This window comes from Haematobia irritans, chromosome 4 (genome assembly GCF_050003625.1).
Source record: "Haematobia irritans isolate KBUSLIRL chromosome 4, ASM5000362v1, whole genome shotgun sequence".
NCBI classification, from domain to species: Eukaryota; Metazoa; Arthropoda; class Insecta; order Diptera; family Muscidae; genus Haematobia; species Haematobia irritans.
This window is the reverse complement of record NC_134400.1, coordinates 129,801,117-129,820,776: the sequence shown is the minus strand read 5'-3', so window position 1 is coordinate 129,820,776 and position 19,660 is coordinate 129,801,117. Positions and strand designations below refer to the sequence as shown.

At 37.0% G+C, this 19,660-nt stretch overlaps 1 protein-coding gene across 1 annotated transcript in view; it reads right to left on the bottom strand.

Annotated features, from left to right (window-relative positions):
- The window catches only part of LOC142234922 (uncharacterized), a 316,873-nt gene that overhangs the window by 8,605 nt on the left and 288,608 nt on the right, over nt 1-19,660 (bottom strand). The gene's annotated exons all lie outside the window — the stretch shown is intronic.

The window sequence follows — 19,660 nt, the reverse complement described above, 5'->3', positions numbered from 1 at the left end:
ACTGTCATCCACAATCGAATTACTTGGGTTGTGGTATCTTAAATCGTTTTCTAAATTGTGAGTTAGTCCACACGTGGTACATATTAGACAAAAAGGTATGTAAGTCTACAAATAAATACGAATCGATATGGACTTTTGCACGGCACGTATGGAGCCAGAATTGAAATATGGGGGTCGCTTATATGGGGGCTATATACAATTATGAACTTGATATGGACCAATTTTTGTGTGATTGGGGATCGATTTATCTGAGGGCTATATATAACTATACACCGGTATGGACCTAGTTAGGCATGGTTGTTAACGGCCATATACTAGCACAATGTACCAGATTTCAACTGACTCGGAGGAAATTTACTCCTCCAAGAGGCTCCAAAACCAAATCTCGGGATCGGTTTATATGGGGGCTATATATGATTATGGACTGATATGGACCACTTTTGACATGGTTGTTAAATATCATATACTACCACCACGTACCAAATTTCAACCAGATCGGATGAATTTTGCTTCTCCACAAGGCACCGGACGTCAAATCTGGGGATCGGTTTATATGGGGGCTATATATAATTATCAGGGTTGGCCTGTGACAAACTGTGACTTTTGCGACATACGTTTGCGACGGTATAATACGTATGTCGCAAAAATCGTAAACCTACTGTAGAAAACCAAATTTTGAATAGAAGAAATCCTGAACATTTATTAATTTAGTTTGACAGCATTTGCTGTGTTTCTGCTGTTTCTGCAGAAATTTGTGAAAGTTTGCCCATGGTCAAGCCTATTTTCTTAGGTGGTATCGAAATTCCCGTTAGTGAGTGTGTAAAATACCTTGGAGTTATATTGGACAGGAGACTGAACTTAAAGATAAGAAAGGACGAGAAAATCCACGGTTACCCTGTACTCGTGCAAAAGGCAATAGGGAAAATGTGGGGACTAAAACCGAAAATTGTGAACATTCCTAAGAATTGAAACTTCTTCGCACCTACCATCGTCTTGGATATCATCGAATTCGCTGCCTAGCCGACGCGACTAAAGTATTTTCAGTTTGCGACTTTTGTTACTTTTTCTACATTTACGACGCGTATGTGACGTTTACAACTTTGCGACAGTCGCAAACCTAAAAAAGTTTGATACAGACCATCTCTGATAATTATGGACTGATATGAACCAATACATGCATGGTTGTTGGATACCATATACTAACATCACGTACCAAATTTCAACCTAATCCGATGAACTTTGCTCTTCCAAGGGGCTCCAGAGATCAAATCTGGGGATCGATTTCGACCAATTTTGCATGGGTGTTTGAGGCCATATATTAACACCACGTACCAAATATCAACTGAATCAGATGAATTTTGGTCTTCCAAGAGGCTCCGGAGGTCAAATCTTGGGATCGGTTTATATGGAGCTATATATAGTTATGCACCTAACCTAACCTAAACACCATGTACCAAATTTCAGCCGGATCGGATGAAATTTGCTTCTATTAGAGGCTCCGAAAGCCAAATCGGGGGATCGGTTTATATGGGGGCTATGTATAATTATGGACCGATGTGGACCAATTTTTGCATTGTTGTTAGAGACCATATACTAGGTTAGGTTAGGTTAGGTGGCAGCCCGATGTATCAGGCTCACTTAGACTATTCAGTCCATTGTGATACCACATTGGTGAACTTCTCTCTTATCACTGAGTGTTGCCCGATTCCATGTTAAGCTCAATGACAAGGGACCTCCTTTTTATAACGGAGTCCGAACGGCGTTCCACATTGCAGTGAAACCACTTAGAGAAGTTTTGAAACCCTCAGAAATGTCACCAGCATTTCTGAGGTGGGATAATCCACCGCTGAAAAACTTTTTGGTGTTCGGTCGAAGCAGGAATCGAACCCATGACCTTGTGTATGCAAGGCGGGCATGCTAACCATTGCACCACGGTGGCTCCTGACCATATACTAACACCATGTACCAAATTTCAGCCGGATCGGATGAAATTTTCTTCTCTTAGAGGCTCCGCAAGCCAAATCTGGGGATCTGGACCGATGTGGACCAATTTTTGCATGGTTGTTACAGACCATATACTATAACAATGTACCAAATTTCAGCCAGATCGGATGAAATTTGCTTCTCTTAGAGGCTCCGAAAGTCAAATGGGGGGATCGGTTTATATGGGGGCTATATATAATTATGGACCGATGTGGACCAATTTTTGCATGGTTGTTAAAGACCATATACTAACACCATGTACCAAATTTCAGCCGGATCGGATTAAATTTGCAAGCCAAATTTGGGGGTCCGTTTATATGGGGGCTATACGTAAAAGTGGATCGATATGGCCCATTTGCAATACCATCAGACCTACATCAATAACAACTACTTGTGCCAAGTTTCAAGTCGATAGCTTGTTTCGTTCGGAAGTTAGCGTGATTTCAACAGACGGACGGACGGACATGCTCAGATCGACTCAGAATTTCACCACAACCCAGAATATATATACTTTATGGCGTCTTAGAGCAATATTTCGATGTGTTACAAACGGAATGACAAAGTTAATATACCCCCCATCCTATGGTGGAGGGTATAAAAACAAATGAACATAATGAAGCTTACAAGTCGAATTCATTTACAATTTTATTGACACCTAGAATGTTAAGAGTTTAATAACGCTCTCGATTTTAATCATGCTCACGTTTTCAGAATGCCTGCTATTGTAAATTACTCATAAAATTATTCATGACTCACGACATTTTCGCGCGTGAGTACAATTTTTCTTTTCGGGAGTGTGCGTGAGTCCTACCAAACAATATAGTGCGTGAGTAAGACTTTTCCGTCGTGAGTGTGCGTGAGCGTCAGTAAAATATGACTCACCTGTACACTTCTACTCTCCACCATTGGATGAGGGGTATATTAACTTTGTCAACCCATTTGTAACACATCAAAATATTGGTCTCATACTCTAGCGATGTCCGTTCATCCGTCCGTCTGTTGAAATCACGCTTACTGCCGAACGAAGTAAGGCCGTTTGAGAGCTTCATGATGCAATCGTAGCATGCCCGCCTTGTAAAAAAATATTCAGTTTCGACCAGACACAAAAAAAGCTTTTCAGCGTTGGATTGATTATCACCTCTCAGTGGTGCTGGTTCATATCGGTTCATAATGATATGTAGCTAACATATATACCGATTTCCAGGCGCCTCCCGGAAACGCAAGTTTCACACGGTAAGGTTGAGATTTGGTATGAAATGTAACTCTCAACAAGCCAAAATTGGTGCATACTACTATGCACAATTGTATATAGCCCCAAAGATTTGGCTTCTGACGGCTCATGGTGGAATTCAAACTTCAGGTGAAAATTAGTTCATATCGGTCTAGATTTGATTTCGAATTGGCTGCCTTTGGTATGAATTATGGCTTTCAAACAGTCGACTAAGCCCTAACACGCTGCACAAAAGTCGCTCTAGTATATTTTGGCCTTTTGCCGGCGAAGCGCCGGCTTGGGATGATCGACCATTTGGTATTTTTTAGTGCCAACTTTAATCTCCAAATGATATGCGCAAATTTTGGTGGCCATTGTGCGTTAGATTTGAGGCGAGAAACCTCCATTTTAAGTCATTCTTTGTTGACGCGTGTTGCCGAGTCCTGTTGAATTGCTGATCATGCATGGTCTACTGCCGTAATAAGCCGTAAGGCTCCAATACTGTCATTGGGACATTTTCCCGAGCAATTGCGATATTTATTTTTGAATTTCATAAATACGGGTGGGAAGCAACAATCGTCCGTTACTGGGGCCCACACCATAACCATAATCAAAAATCGTGAGTATCGAAGGTCTCCATATTCACCGATTTCACTTGAATTGCTTGACACTGAATGTAAAATGTTCAGATTTTATTTCTCGTAATCATTTAAATAATGGGGATAAACATCTACAGATTTTAGATTTCAAATCAAGGTAGTTCAAGCTAATTTTTCAATGTACCGGTGCGCGTCAAGATACAAATTTCTCGATAGGGAATATATGTTGTGAAAGAGCCCTCATTATTTTTATACCCTCCACCATAGGATGGGGGTATATTAACTTTGTCATTCCGCTTGTAACACATCGAAATATTGCTCTAAGACCCCATAAAGTATATATATTCTGGTTGAAATTCTGAATCGATCTGAGCATGTCCGTCCGTCCGTCTGTTGAAATCACGCTAACTTTCGAACGAAACAAACTATCGATTTGAAACTTGGCACAAGTAGTTTTTATTGATGTAGGTCGGATGGCATTGCAAATGGGCCATATCGGTCCACTTTTACGAATAGCCCCCATATAAACGGACCCCCAAATTTGGCTTGCGAAGCCTCTACGAGAAGCAAATTTCATCCGATCTGGCTGAAATTTGGTACGTAGTGTTAGTATATGGTCCCTAACAACCATGCAAAAATTGGTCCACATTGGTCTATAATTATATATAGCCCTCATATAAACCGATCCCCCGATTTAGCTTGCGGAGCCTCTAAGAGAAGCCAATTTCATCCGATCTGGCTGAAATTTGGGACATGGTGTTAGTATATGGTCTCTAACAAAACTTGCTCCACATCGGTATATAATTATATATAGCCCCCATATAAACCGAGCCCCAGATTTGGCTTGCGGAGCATCTAGAGATCATATGGTGTCACCATATGATCTCTAACAACCATGCAAACATTGGTTCACATCTGTCCATAATTATATACAGCCCCCATATAAACCGATCCCACGATTTGGCTTGCGGAACCTCTAAGAGAAGCAAATTTCATCCGATCTGGCTTAAATTTGGTACATGGTGTTAGTATATGGTCTCTCACAACCATGCAAAAATTGGTCCACATCGCTTCATAATCATATATAGCCCCCATATAAACCGATCACCAGATTTGACCTCCGGAGCCTCTTGGAAGACCAAAATTCATCTGCTTCAGTTGAAATTTGGTACGTGGTGGTAATATATGGCCTCAAATACCCATGCAAAAATCGGTCGAAATCGGTCCATAATTATATATTGCCACCATATAAACCGATTCCCAGATTTGACCTCCGGAGCGCCTTGAAAGAGCAAAATTCATCCGATTCGGTTGAAATTTGGTACGTGATGTTAGTATATGGTATCCCACAACCATACAGGAATTGGTTCATATCAGTCCATAATTATATATAGCCCCCATATAAACCGATCCCCAGATTTGACCTCCGGTGCCTTTTGGAGAAGCCAAATTCATCCGATCTGGTTGAAATTTGGTACGTGGTGGTAGTATATGATATTTAACAACCATGCCAAAAATGGTCCATATCAGTCCATAATCATATATAGCCCCCATATAAACCGATCCCGAGATTTGGTTTTGGAGCCTCTTGGAGGAGCAAATTTCATCCGAGTGAGTTGAAATTTGGTACATTGTGCTAGTATATGGCCGTTAACAACCATACCTAACTAGGTTCATATCGGTCTATAGTTATATATAGCCCTCAGATAAATCGATCCCCAATCACACAAAAATTGGTCCATATCAAGTTCATAATTGTATATAGCCCCCATATAAGCGACCCCCATATTTCAATTCTGGCTCTCTACGTACCGTGCAAAAGTCCATATCGATTCGTATTTATTTGCAGACTTACCTATACATAACTTTTTTGTCTAATATATATACCACGTATGGACTAACTCACAATTTAGAAAACCGTGTTAAGAAGTTTTAAGATACCACAACCCAAGTAATTCAATTGTGGATGTCAGTCTTTCGTAGAAGTTTCTACGCAATCCATGGTGGAGGGTACATAAGATTCGGCCTGGCCGAACTTACGGCCGTATATACTTGTTTTTATTTGTTTACTATGACATCTGTTAAATATATTTAGTGAACATCACGTCATTAAATAGACAACATCATATTTTTTTCATCGTGTTAAAAATGTCGAATTTTGTACCAGAAAGTGATTATTCGCGGAACGCATTAATTTTTTGTTTTCATTTGAAGAAAAATGCTGCAGAGTCGCATCGAATGCTTGTCGAGGCATATGGGGATCATGCTCTATCAGAAGCAACATGCAAAAGATGGTTTCAACGGTTCAGAAATAATGATTTCGATGTGAGAAATGAAGAACGTGGAAGACCACCAAAAAGTTTAAAGACGCCGAATTGAAAACGCTTATATTCGCCGCTACTTTTATCCGATTTTCATGAAATTGAAAATCTAGAAGTATTTTTGGTATATATCTGTCCATGTTTTGATGTAGCATCCACCACAGACCGATCTTCCAACTTGACTTCTTCAAAGCATAGAAGACGCAAGTAACTATTGATCTATGATTCGATTTAATCCGCATATAGACCGATCTCCCGATTTGAATTATTGAAATCATGGCAGCAGAAATTTTATTCGGATGTGCTTGAAATTTATTATAAGTAACATATTTTAGGTTCGTTAAAAGCTGTGCCAATTTGGATACATATCAGTCCATGTTTTGAAATTGCTCCCGTAAAGACCGATCTCCCTATTTGAATTCTTGAGAGCTTGGTAGCCGCAATTTTTATTCGATTTGCTTGCAAATTGAGATCTAGAGGCATTTTAAATTCCTATAGAGCTGCGCCGAATTTGGTATATAACGGTCGTTGTTTTGATATAGCCCTTATGTAGACAGATCTTCTGACTTCTTGAGAGCATAGAAGCCTTTAAGTAGAACTCCTTCATAGATAGACCAATCTCCGATTCGACTTTTTGGATACACAGAGGTCACTAAATATGAAATTCTTTATATTCAATTCATGGTTTCAAATGTCCATAACAAAGTCCCGAAATATCTGACTCGAAGTAACCTATTTTTCCCGCAGAAAAAGTAGTGATGTAATATATTTACTATATATATCATCAATCCATCACGAGGATATGTTTTCAAAGAGAATTGTTGAATACGTGGTAGGTATTTAAAATTCGCCCCGACCGAACTTTTGGTTGTTTTTAAAGTGTTAGTCTCAGATTTCTACAGCCTAAACCCATATGAATCACAACGATGGTGGCAAATAAATAGGCTTTAATCTACCTCAACTTAAATCGCATATTATTTGCTACTTATATATTTATCATAAGGATTTAGAAGGAATTTGCAAGGATATTCAACACACAAGCACTTGCATAAGGTACATCACGTACTGGTGTTCAAATGGCTTTTTCCTTAGTCACATATTTGTATGATTTTTACACCTGTCACTCACACACACATGCAGGTCTTTCTATACATATGTCTCAAGGAAGATAAGAATAAAGGAATGTTGGATGACCCATTTTACTGCAAACATATCTACCCTAGCTGAAAGACTTGCGAAATCATACAAAACCAAATGTGAGTGAGAGTCTTTTACAATTTGGTAAATGGGAAAAAGCAGAGCGGATCTAAGTCGAAAAGATTGTAGACGAAAAGGCAAATTCAAATAATAATTAAGAACGAGAGGAGGTACACACGCGTGTGTATGTGTACACGCAAAAAAAAAATATAAAAAGTGTTGGAAAAAAGGTGTGGAGAAACGGAGCTTCAGATGTTTGCAACTAAAGATATTTGGGTTTTTTGCACAAAATGTCTTTAAATGCGCTCGTGTGTCCACTATACACTGGTCTAAAACTACACTGAACAAAAGCATGCCTGGTTCCAAAGATTTTGTCTTTACTTTAACAGTTTTGGTATTGATTCAGAGCCAAAGAAGCGGAGACTACAGGTAAGGATACCTTTAAAACACAATTCTCTTTTAAATTTGGGTTTTGTGTACTTGCCTCCAAGAAGCAAATTTTAATTTTTCGCTTTTTCAGCTTTTTAATACCCTCCGCCATAGAATGGGGGTATATTAACTTTGTCATTCCGTTTGTAACACATCGAAATATTGCTCTAAGACCCCATAAAGTATATATATTCTGGGTCGTGGTGAAATTCTGAGTCGATCTGAGCATGTCCGTCCGTCCGTCCGAAACGAAACGAAACAAGCTATCGACTTGACACTTGGCACAATTAGTTGTTATTAATGTAGGTCGTATGGTATTGCAAATGGGACATATGGGTCCACTTTAACGTACAGCCCCCATATAAACGGACCCCCAAATTTGGCTTGCAGACCCTCTAAGAGAAGCAAATTTCATCCGATCCGGCTGAAATTTGATACATTGTGTTATCTAATGACCATGCAAAAATTGGTCCACATCGGTCATTAATTATATATAGCCCCCATATAAACCGACCACCAGAGTTGACCTCCGGAGCCTCTAAAAGAAGAAAATTTCATCCGATCCGGCTGAAATTTGGTACATGGTGTAAGTATATCGTCTCTAACAACTATGCAAAAATTAGTCCACATCGGTACATAATTATATATAGCAGATTTGACCCCGGATGCCTTTCGGAGAAGCAAAATTCATCCGATAAGGTTGAAATTTGGTACGTGGTGGTCGTATATGATATTTAACAACCATGCCAAAAGTGGTCCATATCAGTCCATAATCATATATAGCCCCCATATAAACCAATCCCGAGATTTGGTTTTGAAGCCACTTGGAGGAGCAAATTTCATCCGAGTCTTTTAAAATTTGGTACATTGTGCTGTATATGGCCGTTAACAACCATGCCTAACCAGGTCCATATCGGTCTATAGTTATATATAGCCCTCAGATCGATCCCCAATCACACAAAAATTGGTCCATATTTCAATTCTGGCTCTCTACTTACCGTGCAAAAATCCATATCAATTCGTAATTATTTGTAGACTTATCTATACATACCTTGTTTGTCTAATATATACCACGTATGGGATAACTAACAATTTAGAAAACGATGTTAAGAAGTTGTAAGATACCACAACCCAAGTAATTCGATTGTGGATGACAGTCTTTCGTAGAAGTTTCTACGCAATCCATGGTGGAGGGTACATAAAATTCGGCCTGGCCAAACTTAAGGCCGTATATACTTCTTGCAACTAAAATTGTTTGTTTTCTTTGCATGGAGTTTCTTTAAATGCGCACATGTGTTCATTACACACTGATCTATAAATATTTCTGCTTGGACATATGCGTTACTTGTTGACTGATAATTGTGTGTCGATAAGTATAAGACCTACATATGTAGTTCAGTAGGTATTGTGTTGGCTATGGTTCGATTCTCTGATATTTGTTTCAACATTATCTGTATTAGAGAAGAGTGAGTGAGAACTAACATATATAAACTCCACTGTGGTACAATAGTTAGCACGCCGGCCTTGCATACAAATGGTAGTGGGTTCATTCACTGCTTCGATCGAACACCAAACAGTTTTTCACCGGTGGATTATCCCCACGCAGTAACGTTGGTAACGGCAGCACTCAGTAATAAGAGAGAAGTTCATCACTGTGGTATCACAATGGACTGAATAGACTAAGTGAGGCTGAAATATCGGTCTACCACTATGTATTACACGCAAAGACAAAAAAAACGTTTGAAAAACGTGTACCGAAAACGTTTTTCTTTTGTTAGAGTTTTTTGAATTGCTTCGAAAATTTTAAACTTTTATCACCAAAAAAAATCGTTTGTTACAAAATTTTTATTTTTTCAATAAAAAAGTTATTTGTGAAACAACAACACAGTCCATTTCGTTTATATCAAACACTGTTCTTTTCTGACTTTAGGTCTTTAATAAGACACATTTTACAGTTCAAAATTTAAGATAGTACAATGTAATGTTGAACATTTTTTCGGAATCTTCCGAACATATCTGGAATATATGTAAAAAAAAAACCAAAAAAAAACTTTGGTCGAAACAGGGATCGAACCCACGACCCTTGGCATGCAAGTCGGACGTAGCAACCACTGCTCTACAGTGCCAAACTAAATGTATTTTTCTGTTAAATAAACTTTGTTTAATCGGCTCGTGGGCGCCGCAAGCTATGCTATATAAATATAACTTATGTGGGTAATTATCTATTGATGACAATAACGGCTACATAGCTCAGTGGATAGCGTGTTGGCTTACAAATTGGATGGTCCGTGGTTCGATTCTCCGTCCAGGCGAAAGGTGAAAAAATTTAAAAATAGATAAAATTGTATAATTTCTTCTACATTGTTTGTATTACAGAAAAAGGTGCTAAGAACTAAAAAACTTCGTGGAAGTGAGAAAGATGTGAGGAAAAACGCAATTAGCCAGGAATTTTTTTTTTTTAGTTAGTCTTTATGAAATTGTTTTTACATCCTGGAAAAGAATAAACGTTTATCACAAAAAAAATTTACTTTTCTTCCAAGTACACTTCCTTTCAACGAAAATCAAATGAGAAACGAACTTTGTTTGTCTAAAATTTCGTTTGGGAGGAAAGAATTATTTTTTTGCGTATATAACCTAACCCGTATAAAATCTACAGAAGTGAGAGAGATATTGGGGTAATGCAATTAGCTAGAAAAATAAAAAAGTTAATTATTATTTAATAAATTGCTTTTACTATTCAAAGGAAGTTTTTTTTACCGCGATTTCCATTTTTTAGTTTTTTTTAGTCTACAATTCCATTTGGCCGGAAATTCCTTTTTTTGCATGTACTCTTCCTACAGATGACACAATCCAATTATATTGTGAAAAAAAAATCAAGTATCAAAGTCAAAGATTTGAGACTGTAAATAAATCACAAACTGTTTTATGTAATGAGCTTACATAAATTCTCCTTTTTAATTAATTGAGCTTTGGGAAAAAGTAAATTCACAATTCAAAGATTTAGCAGTTGTGTTTTCGCTCATTCATATGGATAAATGTCAACCAACACTCAAGGTCAAAAGCAATTGGCAGCAAGTTTAGGTGACAATATGGAGTAAAGATTTAATGAGAATCAAAATGTTGACTTTTATACCTTTTCTTCGAGTTCGAGTCGAGAAAAAGTTGACATTTCAACATAAACGTTGACGTTCCCTCCACCATGGATTGCGTAGAAGCTTCTACTAAAGACGGTCGTCCACAATTAAATTACTTGGGTTGCGGCCGATGGCAAGCCATCTTAAAACTTCTTAACATCATCTTCTAATTGTAAGTTAGTCCATGCGGAATATATAGTAGACAAAAGAAAGGCCGATTAAATACGTAAATATTCAGCTATTGACCGGTATATATATATATATATAGGGAAGAAATAATAACGAACCGATATGAACTTTTGTGCGGTAATTATAGAGCCAGAATTGAAATACTCGTATGGAGTCGTTTATTGGGATATATACAATTATGAACACGAGTCTAACAAAAATGGCAGATTTTTTACTGTTTGGTAAATTGATAGAATTTTTGATGTTTTGGACGATTTTACAAAATATTCCTCTCCAACTATGAAATGCTTCATAAAACATTTTGACAAAATTTTCTACAGAAATAAACTTATGACAAAATTTTCTATAGAAATAAAGTATTGACAAAAATTTCTATAGAAATAACTTTTTGACAAAATTTTGTATAAAAATTATATTTTGACAAAATTTCGTAAAGACATATAATGTTGAAAAAAATTTCTATAGAAATAAAATTTTCACAACATTTTCTATGGCAATAAAATATTGGTCGATTATTTTTGGCTCGAGTGGCAATCGTGATTTTTCTGCAATGTGGGATCGGTTTATTTGGGGACTATATATAATATAGATCGATACGGACCAATTTTGGCATGGTTGTTATCGGTCATACACTAGCGAAATGTACCAAATTTCAACCGGATCGGATGAATTTTGCTTCTCTTAGAGGCTCCGCAAGCCAAATCTGGGGGATCGGTTTATATGGGGGCTATATATAATTATGGACCGATGTGGACCAGTTGTTAGAGACCATATACCAACAACAAGTGCAAAATTTCAGCCGGATCGGATAAAATTTGATTCTCTTTGAGACTCCGCAGCCATGGGGGCTATATATACTTATATCGGATGAAATTAGCTTCTCTTTGAGGCTCCGCAAGCCAAATCTGGGGATCGGTTTATATGGGGGCTATATGTAATTATGGACCGATGTGGACCAATTTTTGCATGGTTGTTAGAGACCATATACCAACAACATGTACCAAATTTCAGCCAGATCGGATGAAATTTGATTCTCTTTGAGACTCCGCAAGCCAAATCTGGGGATCGGTTTATATATATAATTATGGACCGATGTGGACCAATTTTTGCGTGGTTGCTAGAGACCATATACCAACACCATGTACAAAATTTCAGCCAGATCAGATGAAATTAGGTTCTCTTTGAGGCTTCGCAAGCCAAATCTGGGGATCGGTTTATATAGGAGCTATATATAATTATGGACCGATGTGGACCATTTTTTTTTCGTGGTTGTTAGATACCATTTACCAATATCATGTACCAAATTTCAGCCGGATCGGATGAAATTTGATTCTCTTTGAGACTCCGCAAGCCAAATCTTGGGATAGGTTTATATGGGGGCTATATATAATTATGGACCGATGTGGACCAATTTTTGCATGGTTGTTAGAGACCATATACCAACAACATGTACCAAATTTCAGCCAGATCGGATGAAATTTGCTACTCTTTGAGACTCCGCAAGCCAAATCTGGGGATCGGTTTATATGGCGGCTATATATAATTATGGACCGATGTGGACCAGTTGTTAGAGACCATATACCAACAACAAGTGCCAAATTTCAGCCGGATCGGATAAAATTTGATTCTCTTTGAGACTCCGCAGCCATGGGGGCTATATATAATTATATCGGATGAAATTAGCTTCTCTTTGAGGCTCCGCAAGCCAAATCTGGGGATCGGTTTATAGGGGAACAATATATAATTATGGACCGATGTGGACCAGTTTTTGCATGGTTGTTTGAGATCATATACCAACAATATGTACCAAATTTCAGCCGGATCGGATGAAATTTGGTTCTCTTTGAGACTCCGCAGCCATGTCTGGGGATCGGTTTATATGGGGGCTATATTTACTTATAGACCGATGTGGGCCAATTTTTGCACGGTTATTAAAGACCATATGCCAACACCATGTACCAAATTTCAGCCAGATCGGATGAAATTTGCTTCTCTTTGAGGCTCCGCAAGCCAAATGTGAGGATCGGTTTATATGGGGGCTGTATATAATTATGGACCGATGTGGACCAATTTTTGCATGGTTGTTAGAGATCATAAACCAACACTATGTACCAAATTTAGAGACCACATACCAACAACATGTTCCAAATTTCAGCCGGATCGGATAAAATATGCGTGTCTTAGAGGCTCCGCAAGCCAAATCTGGGGGTCCATTTATATGAGGGCTATACGTAAAAGTGAACCGATATGGCACATTTGCAATACCATCCGACCTACATCAATAACATCTACTTGTGGCAAGTTTCAAGTCGATAGCTTGTTTCGTTCGGAAGTTAGCGTGATTTCAACAGACGGACAGTCGGAAGGACGGACGGACATGCTTAGATCGACTCGGAATTTCACCACGACCCAGACTATATATACTTTATGGGGTCTTAGAGCAATATTTCGATATTTTACAAACGGAATGACAAAGTTAATACACCGCCATCCTATGGTGGAGGGTATACAAATTCATGTAAGTATGTCCATATTAGACCCCAGAACTCAGAACATATACCAGTAGGAAATAACTGTTACACCGGTGTTTGGTGAGCGGACGGAACTGAACATCTATGTGGAGGACCCAAACACCGAGATCCTATACCGATTGGTAGAATTCCTGATGATTTGGTAGATTTTTCAAAATATTTCTCACCAACCTTGAAACAATTTTCTATAGAAATAAAACTTTTACAAAATTGTCTACAGAAATAAAACTTTTACAAAATTTTCTATAGAAATAATTTTTTGGCAAAATTTTCTATAGAAATAAATATTTCTATAGAAATAACATTTTGACAAACAACATTTTTATACCCTGCGCCCCACTGTGGAACAGGGTATTATAACTTAGTGCATATGTTTCTAACACCCAGAAGGAGACGAGATAGACACATGGTGTCTTTCGCAATAATGATCAGGGTGGGTCCCTGAGTCGATATAACCATGTCCGTCTGTCCGTCCGTCTGTCTGTGAACACATTTTTGTGATCAAAGTCTAGGTCGCAATTTAAGTCCAATCGCCTTCAAATTTGGCACATGTTCCTAATTTGGGTCAGAATAGAACCCTATTGATTTTGGAAGAAATCGGTTCAGATTTAGATATAGCTCCCATATATATTTTTCGCCCGATATGCACTAATATGGACCCAGCAGCCAGAGTTTTATACCGATTTGCTTGAAATTTTGTACAAACATAACACTTAGTCGTATAGTCAAGTGTGCAAAATTTGAGTGAAATCGGTTCAGATTTAGATATAGCTCCCATATATATCTTTCACCCGATGTGGACTTATAAGGCCCCAGATGTCACAGTTTTGGCCGAATTTGGTTGAAATTTTGCACTAGGAGTACAATTAGTAGTATAGTAAAGTGTGCAAAATTTGATTGAAATTGGTTCAGATTTAGATATAGCTCCCATATATATCTTTCGCCCGATATGGATTAATGTGGTCCTAAAAGCCAGAGTTTTGGCCCAATTTGGTTGAAATTTTGCACAGGGAGTAGATTTAGCATTGTAGCTATGCGTGCCGAATTTGGTTGAAATCGATTCAGATTTAGATATAGCTCCCATATATATCTTTCGTCCGATATGCACTTATATGGACCCAGAAGCCAGAGTTTTATCCCGATTAGCTTGCATAAGGAGTACAATTGGTAGTATAGTCATGTGTGCAAATTTGATTGAAATCGGTTCAGATTTAGATATAGCTTCCATATATATTTTTCGCCCGATATGGACTTATATGGCCCCAGAAACCAGAGTTTTGGACCACTTTGGTTGAAATTTTGCACTATGAGTACAATTAGTAATATAGTCATGTGTGCTAAATTTGATTGAAATCGGTTCAGATTTAGATATAGCTCCCATATATATGTTTTTCTGATGTCGACAAAAATGGTCAAAATACCAACATTCTCCTTGTTAAATCGCCACTGCTTAGTCGAAAAGTTGTAAAAATGACTCTAATTTTCCTAAACTTCTAATACATATATATCGAGCGATAGATCATAAATAAACTTTTGCGAAGTTTCCTTAAAATTGTTTCAGATTTAAATGTTTCCCATATTTTTTTATACCCACCACCATAGAATGGTGACGGGGGTATAATAAGTTTGTCATTCCGTTTGTAACACATCGAAATATATAAAGTATATATATTCTTGATCAGGGAGAAATTCTAAGACGATATAACGATGTCCGTCTGTCTGTTGTAATCACGCTACAGTCTTCAATAATGAAGCAATCGTGTTGAAATTTTGCACAAACTCGTCTTTTGTTTGCAGGCAGGTCAAGTTCGAAGATGGGTTATATCGGTCCAGGTTTTTATAGTCCCCATATAAACCGACCTCCCGATTTGGGGTCTTGGGCTTATAGAAACCGCAGTTTTTATTCAATTTACCTGAAATTGGAAATCCAGAGGTATTGTAGGACCACAAATACGTGTGCCAAAAATTGTGAGTATCGGTCCATATTTTGGTATAGCCCCCATATAGACCGATCTCCCGATTTTACTTCTTGGGCTTATAGAAACCGCAGTTTTTATTCAATTTACCTGAAATTGGAAATCCAGAGGTATTGTAGGACCACAAATACGTGTGCCAAAAATTGTGAGTATCGGTCCATGTTTTGGTATGGTTCCCATATAAAACGACCTCCCGATTTGGGGTCTTGGGCTTATAGAAACCGTAGTTTTTATCCAATTTGCCTGAAATTGGAAATCTAGAGGTATTTTCGGGTCATAAAGAGGTGTGCCGAAAACGGTGAATATCGGTCCATGTTTTAGTATAGCCCCCATGAGAACGATTTCCCGATTTAACCCTGGGTTTCTAGAAACCGTAGTTTTTATCTGATTTGCCTGAAATTGTAAATATTCTGGTATTTTAGGCTCACAAAAACGTGTATCGGATTAAGTTTTTATCGGTCCATTTGGTAATGCCTCCATATAGACCGACTTCACTTCTTGAGGGTGTAGAAAGCGCACTGATCATGAAAATTGCTTGAAACTCAATGTAAAATTTCCAGATTTTCTTCTACAGATTTAAGATTTCAAATCAAGACGTTATTTTATAATTTTCTTGCACACTTACAAGAGATGTTAATGATTCCCCTAAAACTCAAACAAAAATGGTTCTTATAAATCCAGAATCTGATATAGTCTTCATAGGTGAAATCTTTAAATTTATCTTCGGGAAGTGTCCTCAAGTCCTCTAGCCCTCCTGAAATTTCAAGGGAAACCCTAATATTTGGTTCATGGTGGTGAGTATTTAAGATTCGGCCGAACTTAGTGCTGTATATACTTCTTTTTACTAAAATTGTGTCCACCCTAGTGCATTAGCCAACTTAAATCTTGAGTCTATAGATTTTGTAAAAGTCTATCAAATTCTGTCCAAATCGAGTGATATTTAAATGTATGTATTTGGGACAAACCTTTATATATAGCACCCAACACATTTGATGGATGTGATATGGTATCGAAAATTTAGATCTACAAAGTGGTGCAGGGTATAATATAGTCGGCCCCGCCCGACTTTAGACTTTTGACAAAATTTGTATAGAAATAAAATTTGGACAAAATTTTCTATAGAAATAAAATTTTGATAAAATTTGTATAGAAATAAAATTTGGACAAAATTTTCTCGAGAAATAATATAGAAATAGAAATAAAATGTTGACTAATTTTTCTACAGAAATCACACATTTTGACAAAGTTTTCTATAGAAATCACACATTTTGACAAAATTTTATATAGAAATAAAATTTTGACAAAATGTTCTATAGAAATAAAATTTTGACAAAATTTTCTATAGAAATAAAATTTTGACAACATTTTCTATAGAAATAAAATTTTGAAAAAAAAATCTGTAGAAATAAAATTTTGGCAAAATTTCCAATAGAAAAATTGCAAAATAAATTTTTTTGTTTCATATTTTTTTGGGTAAATATTTCTCCAAATTTTTGATAGATTATTTTTCGCTCGAGTGGCAACCCTAACCACAGCACACTCCTGCAGGTAGAAGTGCGTACGATGAGGGAATGTTTTAAATGGCTCGGAAACAACGCGAGGCAACAAAACGTGAATATTTTCGCAGTTTCCGGGAGGGAAACGAAGGCAATAACAGACATTACCGTTCGATCGTGAACCGTATCAGAATGTGAAAGAATGATCAACGAGTGAATAAGAATAATAAGAGGAAACGTAAAGCCAAATGAACTGGCTATAAGATCTAGGATACATGGGAAAGTGAACTTAGAGATCGCAACGAAGCAACGCGGGCCGAGTTAAATGAATGCGCCCGGAAGACACATAAGACGATGTGGACCAATGCAGCGGTCGTAGGGACGACGAAAATACTATGGATTGATCCAGACACAAAAGAGACTAGAGAACTACTCAAGGAGAGTAGAGCGACATTCAGGAGGTCCGTGCACCTAGAATTGAGAGCACATCTGTGGCAAATAGGAGCAGCAGTGGATGGTCCATGTAGGGTGTGTTTTAGTAATGATGAGATTTAGGGATGATGACAAAGAGTTAACCCTATCGGTGAAGAGGTGTTTCGGGACCTGACTCAGCTATGACACAGGGACTGAAAATAAATTAGGGAATTCGTTAGAGACAGAGTTTCTGGAATAAAATAAGGGTACGATGGAAAGTTAGTAAGTCAGAGTGCACAACAAGCCAAACACTAGCTTAGGGGTGTGCCAGTCGACATCAGACAGCGTAATCTGAATCCTCTTTATAACCTAACCTACTCCACATGGAGTTTGTGCATATGCTCCACATGGAGTTTGGGCAGATTAAATGCAATTGATCGTTAAAGGACATATACAGACCTTGTTCACCAAATTTCAAAGGGATCGGATGTAATTTGCTCCTCCATGAGGCTCAAGAAGTCACATCTTGGGGCTATATACAATTGTGGACCTATACAGTGAAAAAAAAATTTTACATAATATTAAACATTATGCAACCTAAATTTTAGGATGCCCAATTTACAAAATATTAAGGAAAAAAAATTCTTTAAAATAATTAAATTTTAATTAAAACAAAGTTTATAATCTTTACTTCAAAAATTTTTTTCATTAAATTTAGGGCACAAATTTTGTAAATTTACGTACTTCCGTTAAAGTCACATGTTTTTGAACTAAGGAAAAATTTCCTTAAAATAAAAAAACACATTTTTGATTTAAAGAAATCGTCCATAAAATAACAGAAATATTGAATCTTTAGATTTAAGATAAAAAAGCTTCAAATATAGGCTAAGACTTATTTTGAGGATTTAGCATCTTTGGTTTAAAGTTTTTTTTGGAATTAAGAAAACATTTTTACTTTGAGGTATCCGCTATAATTTGGATTTTTAAACTGGCATTTGTTTGTACGTGAATAGCTTTATTAATATACCGGAAAAATAGAATGAAAACTCAATAAATGAGATCTGAATCCTAATTTTAATTTTATTGATCCTAGATTTTGGGCCAGAGAGGTGGACAAATTTAGGTAATATAACTTTTATCACAAATCGGCAATAAATTGCGTTGTCTAGATGTCCCATAAATCAAATCGGTAGCACCACATAATAAATTTCATATGGAGATCGGTTTATTTAAAGGGGATTGGATTACACCTAAAGGGGTCCGATATTACCCATTTGCAATGTGATTCGACCTACAAAAATAGCGTTTGTATTGCAGTCTAGTTTGGATTAGTCTAGTTTTGATTAGCGTTAGACAGGCGGGTATTTGTCGCTAAACATTTGGGGGATTTCTGCGACATTTAATTGTCCAAAATTGAATTTTTCATTTAAAGCACACAAATATATCCAATACTTGTCCAAAACAGCTCCATCAGAAGTGAAAAAAGGGATAGAGAAAAGAAATATTTTAGCAGTAACTACGAAAATAATATTGCTTGTACACAAAGAGCCCACATAGAAAAGTATTGAAAATACTTATCAAACAAAGAAGTTTTGAGAATCTGAACACATACAATTTCCGATAATCCGCTTCAAGATAAAAGCATTTCAATTTTATAAGCATTGCCATTATACTATGGACTTTTCTTGCTTATAAGGATTTTGGTAGCAAAGAAAACGAAACAAGCAATAGGACAAAGTTATCCCCGTAACACCCCATCCAGATGCAAGTGGAGACACAAATGAATCACCCAAGAAAAACTTGTGAGGAAAACCAAAAGAATTGATCCCCAATCAAATTCGTACATAGGAAAGAATGTACAAAATCGCGAAAAGAATTTCTGTTGTGAGCTACAAAGATGATTGTAGTTGCTCATGTTGCGTCTACCATAAGCAGTGTTGCCAGTATTTCTCTGGTGCTTGTCCCCAAATTATGATGTTTTCGTCCCCAAAAATCCCCAATTTAATTAAAATTCCTCACAAAATAATGTCAAATAAAATTTTGACAAAATTTTCTACAAAGAAATAAAATGTTGACAAATTTTTCTATATAGACCTAAGTTTTTGACAAAATTTTCTATAAAAATAAAATTTTGAGAACATTTTTTATAGAAATAAAAATGTGACAAAATTTTCTAAGGAC